The sequence below is a fragment of the Nyctereutes procyonoides genome, unplaced genomic scaffold, assembly GCF_905146905.1.
Source record: "Nyctereutes procyonoides isolate TBG_1078 unplaced genomic scaffold, NYPRO_anot_genome, whole genome shotgun sequence".
Taxonomy (NCBI): domain Eukaryota; kingdom Metazoa; phylum Chordata; class Mammalia; order Carnivora; family Canidae; genus Nyctereutes; species Nyctereutes procyonoides.
This window is the reverse complement of record NW_026575140.1, coordinates 50,676,402-50,688,561: the sequence shown is the minus strand read 5'-3', so window position 1 is coordinate 50,688,561 and position 12,160 is coordinate 50,676,402. Positions and strand designations below refer to the sequence as shown.

General features: G+C 42.5%; 1 protein-coding gene across 1 annotated transcript in view; it reads right to left on the bottom strand.

The window, feature by feature from the left end:
- The window catches only part of TEKT3 (tektin 3), a 40,050-nt gene extending 38,058 nt beyond the window's left edge, over positions 1–1,992 (bottom strand). The window contains exon 1 of the mRNA XM_055306699.1: positions 1,950–1,992. The gene's annotated coding sequence lies outside the window, so the exon portion shown is untranslated. The remainder of the gene's footprint in view (positions 1–1,949) is intronic.
- Positions 1,993–12,160: the final 10,168 nt, after the last annotated feature.

The following is a 12,160-nucleotide window of genomic DNA, read 5'->3' as shown; positions in this document are numbered from 1 at the left end:
ACAAAGACTGTAGGTACAGGGAAGCTCCACTTATAATCCAAAAGATGACCTCAAGTTGGATAAACATATTTTATTAGCATGTTTAGGCAAGGTTTTAAAATCATAAATATTTTAAGGTATAAAAACCTGTGGATCACTTTCTACAGAAGACATGACAAGTACAGAAAGAAGATTTCAATGACTTGCTCCATACCTTGCCTCACATCACTGACCAGAAGAGCCTTGAAATGATCATATACAACTCCCCCCCCTCCTTAGCTCCTTTGGTTATATCCACCTAATTAGTCACAGTTTCAAACTGGGGCAGAAAGAAAACACTGCCCCCATACATTAATGAGGAGCAGATCTTTAAAAATTGTAGCAGATTTCAACATTTAAGCATTTTCTTTTTATGCATATATTAAATAAGAATGCAGGAAAAGTCACATAATATATTTCTTCCAAAAAACATTTAATATGGAACTCTCTTCACTGAAAGTGGAAAGAAAAATTAAGATACTTTGGAGATCTATGTGGCAGTTTCTAGCAAAGTTGAAAAAGCACATTCCCCATGACTCACCAATTCAACTTTTTGATATGCCTAGAGAAACTCAAGTGTGTACCCAAGAATGTAGAAGAATGTACAAGAATGCTTCTAAACATTCTTAAATTAACATAACATTTCTTACAATTTTCAGACAGTCTCAACATAAAATTTCTAACAACTTTTAAACAGTCTAAAAGTTTATCAACAGAAGTAGGCATACATCATTTGTGTAAGTTCACACAAACATTATCACACAGCAGTTAAACAACCTAGAGCATGTAAAGCATGATGCCATTATACAAACTTTAAGGATAACACTATATATTTGTTTTTGGACAAATACAGAAGTAGAGAAGGCATAAAAACATACAGAATATAAGTAAACACTGAATTCTGGTAGGTAAGTTCAGCTGGAAAAGAAGAAAGGGGAATGAGATTCCCAAGGGGTACATAGGAAGGAGATGTCATCCACAACTGAAACGTTGCTAGCTTGTTTGTTTAACTGAGGCCTGAGTGAGCAGATGGATGCTTGGACACTCCACTTATTGCACAAAATATTTCACTTTAAAAAGAAAAGAGTAGGGACTCCTGGGTGGCTCCGTGGTTGAGCATCTGCCTTTGGCTCAGGTCCTAATCCCATGGTCCTGGGATCAAGTCCTGCATCGGGCTCTCGGCAGGAAGCCTGCTTCTCCCTCTGCCTGTGTCTCTGCCTCTCTCTCTGTGTCTCTCATGAATCAATAAATAAAATCTTAAAAAAAAAAGAGTAGAATATTTTATCACAAACCTCGAAACACTTTGCCTATGAGTGGAACAACTTGCTTTATTCACAGCGACCAAACACCCAATATTACTCATTTCTAAAATATGTATCTACAACCATCATAAGCATCCAGGGAGAAACATAAAGGGCCTTGGTCTAAAAAATAAAAAAATAAAAAAAAAAAAAAGTAAGAGCTTCAGGGTCAGAGGGAAACAGAACACCTGCCTTGATGGGAATGTCAGGAATTCTCTTTGGTTGGAACCCCTCCCCTTGGCCGCACTTGAAAAGCCGGCGGATGAGGCCGGACACAGCGCCCCGTGCAAAAGCCCTGCTCACTGGTGGAAGAAATCACGGGAGTGAGCACAGGATCCGGGGGGCAGGCGCCCCTTTGCTCGTTCTGTATTTAGAAATAACTTCTCACTCCTTGAAAAGCGTCGGAAATGTAAGCTACGAAGGCATGGGGTGGGGGCCTGGGGAGCGGGTACCCGGGGGTTTGGACGGTTTCTGCTTTGAGGGGTGCGAGCAGGGAGGTGCAGACTGAGGAACTCCAGGGTTTCCACGGCTTCACCCCGAATTCTGGGGTCAAACGATGGGGCCTCGCCGGGGAAGGGGACGCGGTCGGGGTCGTCCCAGCGGCGGGCAGGCGCCGACCGGACCACTCACCTGTCAGCGGCCGCCGGCGAGGGGTGGGGAAGGGGCGGTGAGCGGGAAGGGTGGGTGCCCCCCACCGACCGCCCTCCGCGGCTGCGCCCCCGACCCGTCGGGCGCCGGCCCCGCCCTCCCGACTGTGACGTCAGCGCCCGCGGACCACTCAACGGCCGCCCCTGCCGGCTCGCTGGGAGTCGATTGGCCGTGGGAGGAAGGGCGGGCGGCGGGAGGAACCGAGGGAAACCCTGCGGCCGGCGGTTGCCATGGACGCTCTCGCGCCTAGTAACCAGGCTCCGGGAGACCTGGCGGGTCGCGGAGGTGACGCCGGGAAGCGCAACCCAAGGGAGAGGCCGCGGAGGTAACCCTGCCGCTCCTGGGGGGCCTCTTCAGCGTCAGAGGGCTTGGTGGCCCCCATTCTAGTGCAGGATGCGGGCAAGCCTCCGCGTTTACACCTGTCTGCTGCCCAGCTGGGCTTCCCCACGGCGGCGTTATCTAGTGACCTTCTCCTCCCTGCTCACTCTAAGGGAAAGATTTGCGGTCCCCCCCCCCTTTTTCTTGAGCAGATATTTCCATCCACAGTAGCCTCCACTAACTAGTTCATCCAGGGTCTGGGTCACCTGTCTCCCATACATCACCGTCCACCCATGCAACTTCCTTAACACCATGTGGTAGGAATTTACGTTTTACAGGAAAGAATTCAACTTGGGGAAGTTAACTAACGAATGCACACACACACACACACACACACACCAGTATTGGACTGTAATAATGTAAATAATACAAATCGTAGTTAATATTTCATGAACCCTCACTCTGTGCCATATACCATATTTTATACTAGGGCTTTACAGGCATAATCTCATTTATTTCTCTTACTAGCAATAATAATCTATTGATTATCATTACTTCTGTTTTTTAGATGAGGCCATGCAGGTTTGGAGATGTTGGGTAGCTTGCCCCAGAGACACACAAACAGAGGAAGAGCCATGCTCTGAATCCGGGTCTGTCTGGTTTTAATTTCTACTCTCTTTGCCTCTATATGATAAACAAATAAGCTTGAAATAAGGCATATATCAAAAACACAATACCAACTACGAAGAAGTAGCTTTAAAGGGTTACACTGTGGCGGGCACTACCCTTCACAACCTTGAACTTCAACTCATCAATGCTGGTGTGAGAAATGTACTGTTGGCCCAGTTCACATTAATACCTGCTGGAGGCCTGGTGAGTTGCCTTATCTGTAACAACAGGTAAACCAGGCACTGGGGCACAGGTGCCCTGTTGGGAGGCATTAAAGTCACCTTTTATAGGATAACACCTTTAGTAAGGCAGGCTAGATAATTTCAATACCACCTGGAATGGAGAATTAGTGGCCCACAGATCAGGATCCAATAGCTGGTCCAAGAGAGTTTATACATAACCTCCTCAAGTTCTGGGATCAGAGTCCTTGCAGAAGATGCTTGCTGTCAGCACAAAGGCCAATGGAACCATAAGATAAAGGGCCCAGATAGCTAGTGGTGGCCCACAGCTACTTTGTGAGATCTTTGAAGGTCAGCAGGGTTGTAATAGGGTTGTGGACAAGCTTCTGCTCATCCTGGATGGCAGAGAAGGAGACAGTGAGTGAGAAACTTGCCAAAAATGAGCATGAGTAAGAAAGTAAGCAGAGACCCCCATCACAGACTGCTGCTTCTCTCCTGAGAACAGCAGCCCTGTGAGACTGAGATGGAGCCAGAGAGCACCTTTCCTCAGCTCTTGAGCATAGAAAAGAAAAGTTTTACTGCATTAGTAAGGTGTTTCCCAAAATGTGTTCCCTGGTCCATTAAAGAGGCTATTCAATCAACAATAGCTCTATAATCAAATAAATTTGTGAATTTCTGACATAAAGAGACTTAAATAGGCTTTCTTTAGCACAGGAAATCTTAGTCTTCAATGTGCCCATTTGTATTTTCCCCCTGGATTCCAACCAAAGAGTTTTTAAAACCAGAACACTTGTTAACATCTCCATGAACACTAATATTCCACAGAACACAGTTTGGGAAACATTGGCTTAGCATTAAATGTGTCTTAAAAATATGTTTCAGTGAGAGAAAGTAAAATTGATATATGTATCTAGCTAATTACAGACCTTCTCCAAAGCAGTAGAGAAGTAATGGGTTTATCTTTATATTCAGTGAAAGATTCTAATTCAGTTGAGGTTCGATGACAGCTCCCCATCCAAGTATCCTACCTAGGAGTGTGGGGATAAGGAGGAAGAGTCAAAGAGTGGCTCATGGAAAACTGATGGAAAAAGAACTGAGAGAGAAAGAGGTGAAAGAGGAGTATGGGGGTATGAGTGTGTGGGAGTGAAGGAGAATGTTTAGGAAAATGAAATAGCGAATATTGCCCTTAGAGCCAGCTGTCTCTAATCTGCCCACTCTCTAAATTCTTTTAATTCCATAATTCATTTTATGGCTATTTATATGGGGAAACTGGAAATATTGCACTGTAAAAATGTGAAAGTCTAAATCATAGAATAATGTAAGCTGTAAATTGCAGTCTAAAAATTAGAGAATAATGTAGATTCTTGAAATGTGTTCTTTATCATTGATTCTTAGAAATTACTTAGCAACAGATGCACAACATTTTACTCAAATTTGCACCATCCATATCAATGGCTTTGTTTTCCTTGAGCACTGTGTTGATTGTCAGTATGTGAAGGCAGCAATGTCAACCTATGGACTGGATATTGGATCGACATTGACTTAATGTACAGAATACAGGACTCATGTTTACATGAGTAAACTCTGCTTCACAGAGGACTGATTGGGAAACTTGAGTGTGTGATGCATTCGTTGAGAATTTTATCATTTACAACCGTAGCACAACAATATCAGCTATCACTGTTATGTTTTGCTTTTGTTACTAAGCTATTTGTAGGGGTGTGTATCACCGTCAGCCTTTTTTAACTGAATAGACTTTCTCATTGCATGAATTGCAGGGCACACCTTGTTGGGAGTACCTCCAGAGAGCCAAAGGTACATAGACTCAGCCTAGTTTAAATATCATCTTCTAACTCCTTTGTTTAGCACGTGAGGAGCTGTGATTCTAGAGGTTCCATGACATGCCCAGAATCACATTTTTTGCTGTGGCCTCCTGATCAAGTGGGAAATGATAAGCTCCCACAGGGTTTTGTTTCTTTGTGCTTCCATCAGAGTCATTATCCCATTATCATATGTCTTTACATATCATCTCTCCCATGAACCCTAGGAGGACAGGAACGGTAAGTTTCCAGCCTTAGTCACAAGAATCATTTTGGAAGTCATTCATGCCGTTGAGTGAAGTTGTAGCACACATCTTCATTTTTGTCTTACCTGTTAACATAAATGAAGATATCAACCACCATCCAGGTTGGAACTCCCCTTGTTCAACTGCATTGAGAGGTTGGCCAGAGACAGAAGAGTTCAGCAAAAATCAGTGAAAGCACTCTGTGAAAATCAATTGGCTATCTGGAACTTAAAACACAGAGTATTGTATAGCTTATTATTATTTTATATATAAATTATGTGCCATACATCCTTTATATCACTAAAATATATAATAAAGTGGTGTATGTATATATGAATATATTTTTCCCAGAAAGCCAGTTGTTAAATGTTTGTATTGCTGTAAGTGGGTCCCTGTTCCTATCTTTAGAGATTACTATCTAGTAGGACGTGGGAAAACCCCCATGGTGTAGGCTCCAATGTGACGAGAGTCCTCAAAAGAGGGAACACAGTGTCAGCCAGGGATTCCTAAATGGTTAATTTATAGGTGATATGGAATATCGTGTAGCTCTTTAAACTGAGGAGAGTTTGTGGAAATAAAAATGGAGCTGGCTGTAAACAGATGTGCTATATTTGTATCAGATATTTGAAATGGTATTTCTCAGTGATAAGAAAGTTGATTTCTTTTTGTTGACATGGTTGAAAACAGTTCATCTCTTCTTAATACACTGGAAACAGCTGCAGTCTGGCCGAGTGTGAACTCTTGTCTGCTTTGTGATGGCTTTTGCCTGATTGATGTGAGCTTCTGTTCACCATTTCTGAAGATGCCATACTGTAGACACAGGTACCAGATACCTGACTGCACCTTTTACATGCTGAACCTAAGTTTTCAACTCTGTTCGTTGTTGTTAGTGAGACAATATAGGCCGGACAAACCATGACCACAGTGCCCTGGTGAAGACAGCCTCTCTAGCTCATTCTTTAGGTGGCAGTAGCAGATGCTGTTAGTGCTACAATCCATGTTCCCTCAGATGCTTTGACCATTTTTTTTAAAGATTTTATGTATTTATTTGAGAAAGTACACACCCGAGAGAGCATGAGGCGTGGAGAGGAGCAGAGGGAGAGGGAGAAACAGTCTCGGCGCTGAGCAGGGACCGCCCCCACCACCACCACCAACAACAACCAGGCTCTATCCCAGGACCCTGAGCTGAAGGCAGACTTACCTGACTGAGTCACCCAGGCACCCCCACTTTGACCATTTCTTAAGCACAGCCTGTTGGTGTGCTTTCACTCATAGCAGTGGACTCTACATCTCCTTAAGGAAGGACTGCCTTCTGGCTGCCAGCATCAATTTTGCCAGCATAAGGAAAGCTGAAGTGTCTAGGAATTTGTGACTTGAGCCAACCCTTCCTCAAAGACTAATAAATTCAGGGGTATAAATACCCCCACTTCCCTGCCCTCATTGTGACAACTCTGAGGGGTGACCTACCCTGTCTCCAGAGCTCCCCTACAGGACTGAACCAAACCTACCCTCCTGGAGATTTGATAATACCATACTCCTGCTTCCTCTGACTTCCCATCTAGATGTCTAGATCTCACTTCCTCTATCTTTACTAATTTTTTTTCAAGGGAACACTTTCTTTTTTTAAAAAATTTAATTTTATTTTTTTAATAAATTAATTTTTATTGGTGTTCAATTTACCAACATACAGAATAACACCCAGTGCTCATCCCGTCAAGTGTCTCCTTCAGTGCCCGTCACCCATTCACCCCCACCCCCCGCCTTCCTACCCTTCCACCACCCCTAGTTCATTTCCCAGAGTTAGGAGTCTTTATGTTCTGTCTCCCTTTCTGATATTTCCCACACATTTCTTCTCCCTTCCCTTATATTCCCTTTCACTATTATTCATATTCCCCAAATGAATGAGAACATACCCTGTTTGTCCTTCTCCGATTGACTTACTTCACTCAGCATAATACCCTCCAGTTCCATCCACGTTGAAGCAAATGGTGGGTATTTGTTGTTTCTAATGGCTGAGTAATATTCCATTGTATACATAAACCACATCTTCTTTATCCATTCGTCTTTCAATGGACACCGAGGCTCCTTCCACAGTTTGGCTATTGTGGACATGGCTGCTAGAAACATCGGGGTGCAGGTGTCCCGACGTTTCATTGCATCTGAATCTTTGGGGTAAATCCCTAACAGTGCAATTGCTGGGTCATAGGGCAGGTCTATTTTTAACTCTTTGAGGAACCTCCACACAGTTTTCCAGAGTGGCTGCACCAGTTCACATTCCCACCAACAGTGTAAGAGGGTTCCCTTTTCTCCGCATCCTCTCCAACATTTGTTGTTTCCTGCCTTGTTAATTTTCCCCATTCTGACTGGTGTGAGGTGGTATCTCATTGTGGTTTTGATTTGTATTTCCCTGATGGCAAGTGATGCAGAGCATTTTCTCATGTGCGTGTTGGCCATGTCTATGTCTTCCTCTGTGAGATTTCTCTTCATGTCTTTTGCCCATTTCATGATTGGATTGTTTGTTTCTTTGGTGTTGAGTTTAATAAGTTCTTTATAGATTTTGGAAACTAGCCCTTTATCTGATATGTTATTTGCAAATATCTTCTCCCATTCTGTAGGTTGTCTTTGAGTTTTGTTGACTGTATCCTTTGCTGTGCAAAAGCTTCTTATCTTGATGAAGTCCCAATAGTTCATTTTTGCTTTTGTTTCTTTTGCCTTCGTGGATGTATCTTGCAAGAAGTTACTGTGGCCGAGTTCAAAAAGGGTGTTGCCTGTGTTCTCCTCTAGGATTTTGATGGATTCTTGTCTCACATTTAGATCTTTCATCCATTTTGAGTTTATCTTTGTGTATGGTGCAAGAGAGTGGTCTAGTTTCATTCTTCTGCATGTGGATGTCCAATTTTCCCAGCACCATTTATTGAAGAGACTGTCTTTCTTCCAGTGGATCGTCTTTCCTCCTTTATCGAATATTAGTTGACCATAAAGTTCAGGGTCCACTTCTGGGTTCTCTATTCTGTTCCATTGATCTATGTGTCTGTTTTTGTGCCAGTACCACACTGTCTTGATGACCACAGCTTTGTAGTACAACCTGAAATCTGGCATTGTGATGCCCCCAGATATGGTTTTCTTTTTTAAAATTCCCCTGGCTATTCGGGGTCTTTTCTGATTCCACACAAATCTTAAAATAATTTGTTCTAAGTCTCTGAAGAAAGTCCATGGTATTTTGATAGGGATTGCATTAAACGTGTAAATTGTCCTGGGTAACATTGACATGTTCACAATATTAATTCTGCCAATCCAGGAGCATGGAATATTTTTCCATCTCTTTGTGTCTTCCTCAATTTCTTTCAGAAGTGCTCTATAGTTTTTAGGGTATAGATCCTTTACCTCTTTGGTTAGGTTTATTCCTAGGTATCTTATGCTTTTGGGTGCAATTGTAAATGGGATTGACTCCTTAATTTCTCTTTCTTCAGTCTCATTGTTAGTGTATAGGAATGCCATTGATTTCTGGGCATTGATTTTGTATCCTGCCACGCTACCAAATTGCTGTATGAGTTCTAGCAATCTTGGGGTGGAGTCTTTTGGGTTTTCTATGTAGAGTATCATGTCATCGGCGAAGAGGGAGAGTTTGACTTCTTTGCCAATTTGAATGCCTTTAATGTCTTTTTGTTGTCTGATTGCTGAGGCTAGGACTTCCAATACTATGTTGAATAGCAGTGGTGAGAGTGGACATCCCTGTCTTGTTCCTGATCTTAGGGGAAAGGCTCCCAGTGCTTCCCCATTGAGAATGATATTTGCTGTGGGCTTTTCGTAAATGGCTTTTAAGATGTCGAGGAAAGTTCCCTCTATCCCTACACTCTGAAGAGTTTTGATCAGGAATGGATGCTGTATTTTGTCAAATGCTTTCTCTGCATCTAGTGAGAGGATCATATGTTCTTGGTTTTTCTCTTGCTGATATGATGAATCACATTGATTGTTTTACGAGTGTTGAACCAGCCTTGTGTCCCGGGGATAAATCCTACTTGGTCATGGTGAATAATTTTCTTAACGTGTTGTTGGATCCTATTGGCTAGAATCTTGTTGAGAATTTTTGCATCCATGTTCATCAGGGATATTGGTCTGTAATTCTCCTTTTTGGTGGGGTCTTTGTCTGGTTTTGGAATTAAGGTGATGCTGGCCTCATAGAATGAATTTGGAAGTACTCCATCTCTTTCTATCTTTCCAAACAGCTTTAGTAGAATAGGTATGATTTCTTCTTTAAACGTTTGATAGAATTCCCCTGGGAAGCCATCTGGCCCTGGACTCTTGTGTCTTGGGAGGTTTTTGATGACTGCTTCAATTTCCTCCCTGGTTATTGGCCTGTTCAGGTTTTCTATTTCTTCCTGCTAAGGGAACACTTTCTGATAAATAATTTTTACACTAATCTTCAGGGTCAGCTTCTTGGGCACCCAACCTATGGTGATGGCCATGCATTCTATGATGTGCTATCTACCACCATCAAGTGCTCCCTGGCCACAGTTGATGGGACCACAGGTGGGCACCTAGCTCAAAGGTAGCCCATCTGTAGTCTGGCAAGCAGACAGAGGTGGCTTAGCACAAAAGCCCATCTAACTAGATCCTCTCTCAGAACATTTGATTTTGTGCTACAAAGAGAGTAATTGAATTAACACATTTGATGTTGCAAAATTCTAGTTGAGATTCACAGATTTGGACAGCCAGGGAGCAACAAGATATTACTGTCATTGAGGCCCTATTACATCTTCAGTGACTCTCTAGTTTGCAAACATTTTCCCATTTCCATGAGATTTCTTATTTCTGCATGTCTCCTTCCTGTAACCCTCATTATTCGAGATAATCTGATCTCTCTATTTCCCCAAAGAGCCTAAACCACAAACTAGGAATCACCTCACTGGTGGCCCCAATTTTCTGGCCACTAATTGCCAGATTCTTAAGGTAAAGTTTCCAGAGAATTATCTAGAAGGCCATAATGATTTGAATAGAAATAACCCGAAGACAAATTAGTGTTCTAATAAGTTGAATAATGAAGATGGAAGGAGATACTGAAAAACTGAAAGGAGGCAGACTAGTCCTCATGCTTGAGGTAGAAAAAATATTCAAATCCTCTTCGGACTTCCAAAACCCCTTCTGTCACTTGCAGCAGCCAAGATGAAGTTCCCAAGCTAGGTAGGAGACAGATAAGGGAAAGAAAGACTGAAAAGTCCACCAACCAGGAGTGTGGAGGGAATGATATAAATCATAAATGTGGAGCCCTTTGGCTTACAGGTGACTCTTAAGCCTTTGGATGCCTTTGGTTCAGTGATGAAGGGACCACACTAGAATGGAAACTGAGCCGTGTTGTCTGGGACTTGCTCCAGGTTTGCTCTATGACTCGATTAAAAAGGAACTACTGATCTAGTCCAGCTCACCAGGGCCCAAAAAAAAGAGACAGGACTACAGGACAGACATCCTTGTTCAGAAATGAAAGTTGAATGACCTTTGAGGTATCAGGCCTGGTAGGACATAGAGGTGTGTAGTATCCACACTACAACCCTCCTTGTCAGAATGAAAGGCCAGAATTTTACAGACACAACCAGATGCAAACAACTAGAATTCAAGCTTGCCTGGAATCAACATCGTCTCTCCCACCCCTACCCAACACTTCTCTAGAATGCTCATAAAAATACCAACTGCTCTTCATAGGTTGATATTTAGTTCATCTGAGTCACAATACATAGACATCTTTGCTCTGCTAGAACATTCCCAAGTACTGAGCATTACACATCAGAATTGCCCAGAAAGCTTTTAAAATGCAGATTTTGGGGTCTCATCCCAAGAGGATTTGATTCAGTAAGTCTAGGGTGGAGCCTGGGAATCCATACAAAGGAATTTACTTGGATTTGAGCAATAATAACAGATTTTACATTTTGTTCAGAAGATCCTTAAATCTTGGGGATTTTTTTTTGAAGTATAATTGACCTACAGTGTTATATTAGTTTTAGGTGTATGATGTAACCAGGGGATTTTTAAAGGCAAAGAGGACATTCTGTCTCCTGATTTCCTTTGTTTGAGATAGATATTTCTAAACTTACATAACCTACATTGTAAACAAGTTGTCTTTTTTCTTGCTTGTGAATGAGATTTTCTTTTTACTGGAGTTCAATTTGCCAACATATAGCATAACACCCAGTGCTCATCCCATAAAGGGCCCCCCTCAGTGCCCGTCACCCAGTCACCCCCACCCCCAGCCCACCTCCCTTTCCACCACCCCTTGTTCGTTTCCCAGAGTTAGGAGTCTCTCATGTTCTGTCTCCCTCTCTGATGTTTCCCTCTCATTTTCTCTCCTTTCCCCTTTATTCCCTTTCAGCATTTTTTATATTCCCCAAATGAATGAGACCATATAATGTTTGTCCTTCTCTGATTGACTTATCTCACTCAGCATAATACCCTCCAGTTCCACCCACATCGAAGCATATGGTGGGTATTTGTCATTTCTAATGGCTGAGTAATATTCCATTGCGTACACATATCACACCTTCTTTATCCATTCATCTTTCAACAGACACCGAGGGTGAATGAGATTTTTTTAAGGTTACTTATGTTTCTAATTCAAATTAAGTTTCATTTTTTTTAAGTATCCAGGAGGAATTTTTTGTCTCTTCTGTTTCTCTCTCCCCAGGTTTGGGAGACCCATCACCAACATCCTTTGATGTTTCCCCTATATCCAGGAAGCCTCATGTGAGCATTCTCATTAGAGCTTTATTTCTAGTCTTCTCCAAACAGCAATTCTGGGTGAACCGAGCAAGGGTGGAAATATTATCTCTGAACAGACCCTACCTAGGTAGCTCCATCTTCCCTCTGATTGATCAGACCCTGGCTAAAAGCATCCGCGTCTCACTGCCTTGAAGCTTCCCTAAGGAAGAGTCTTCAAGATTACAATGAAAACCCAAAAGCAAATCTCATCATAC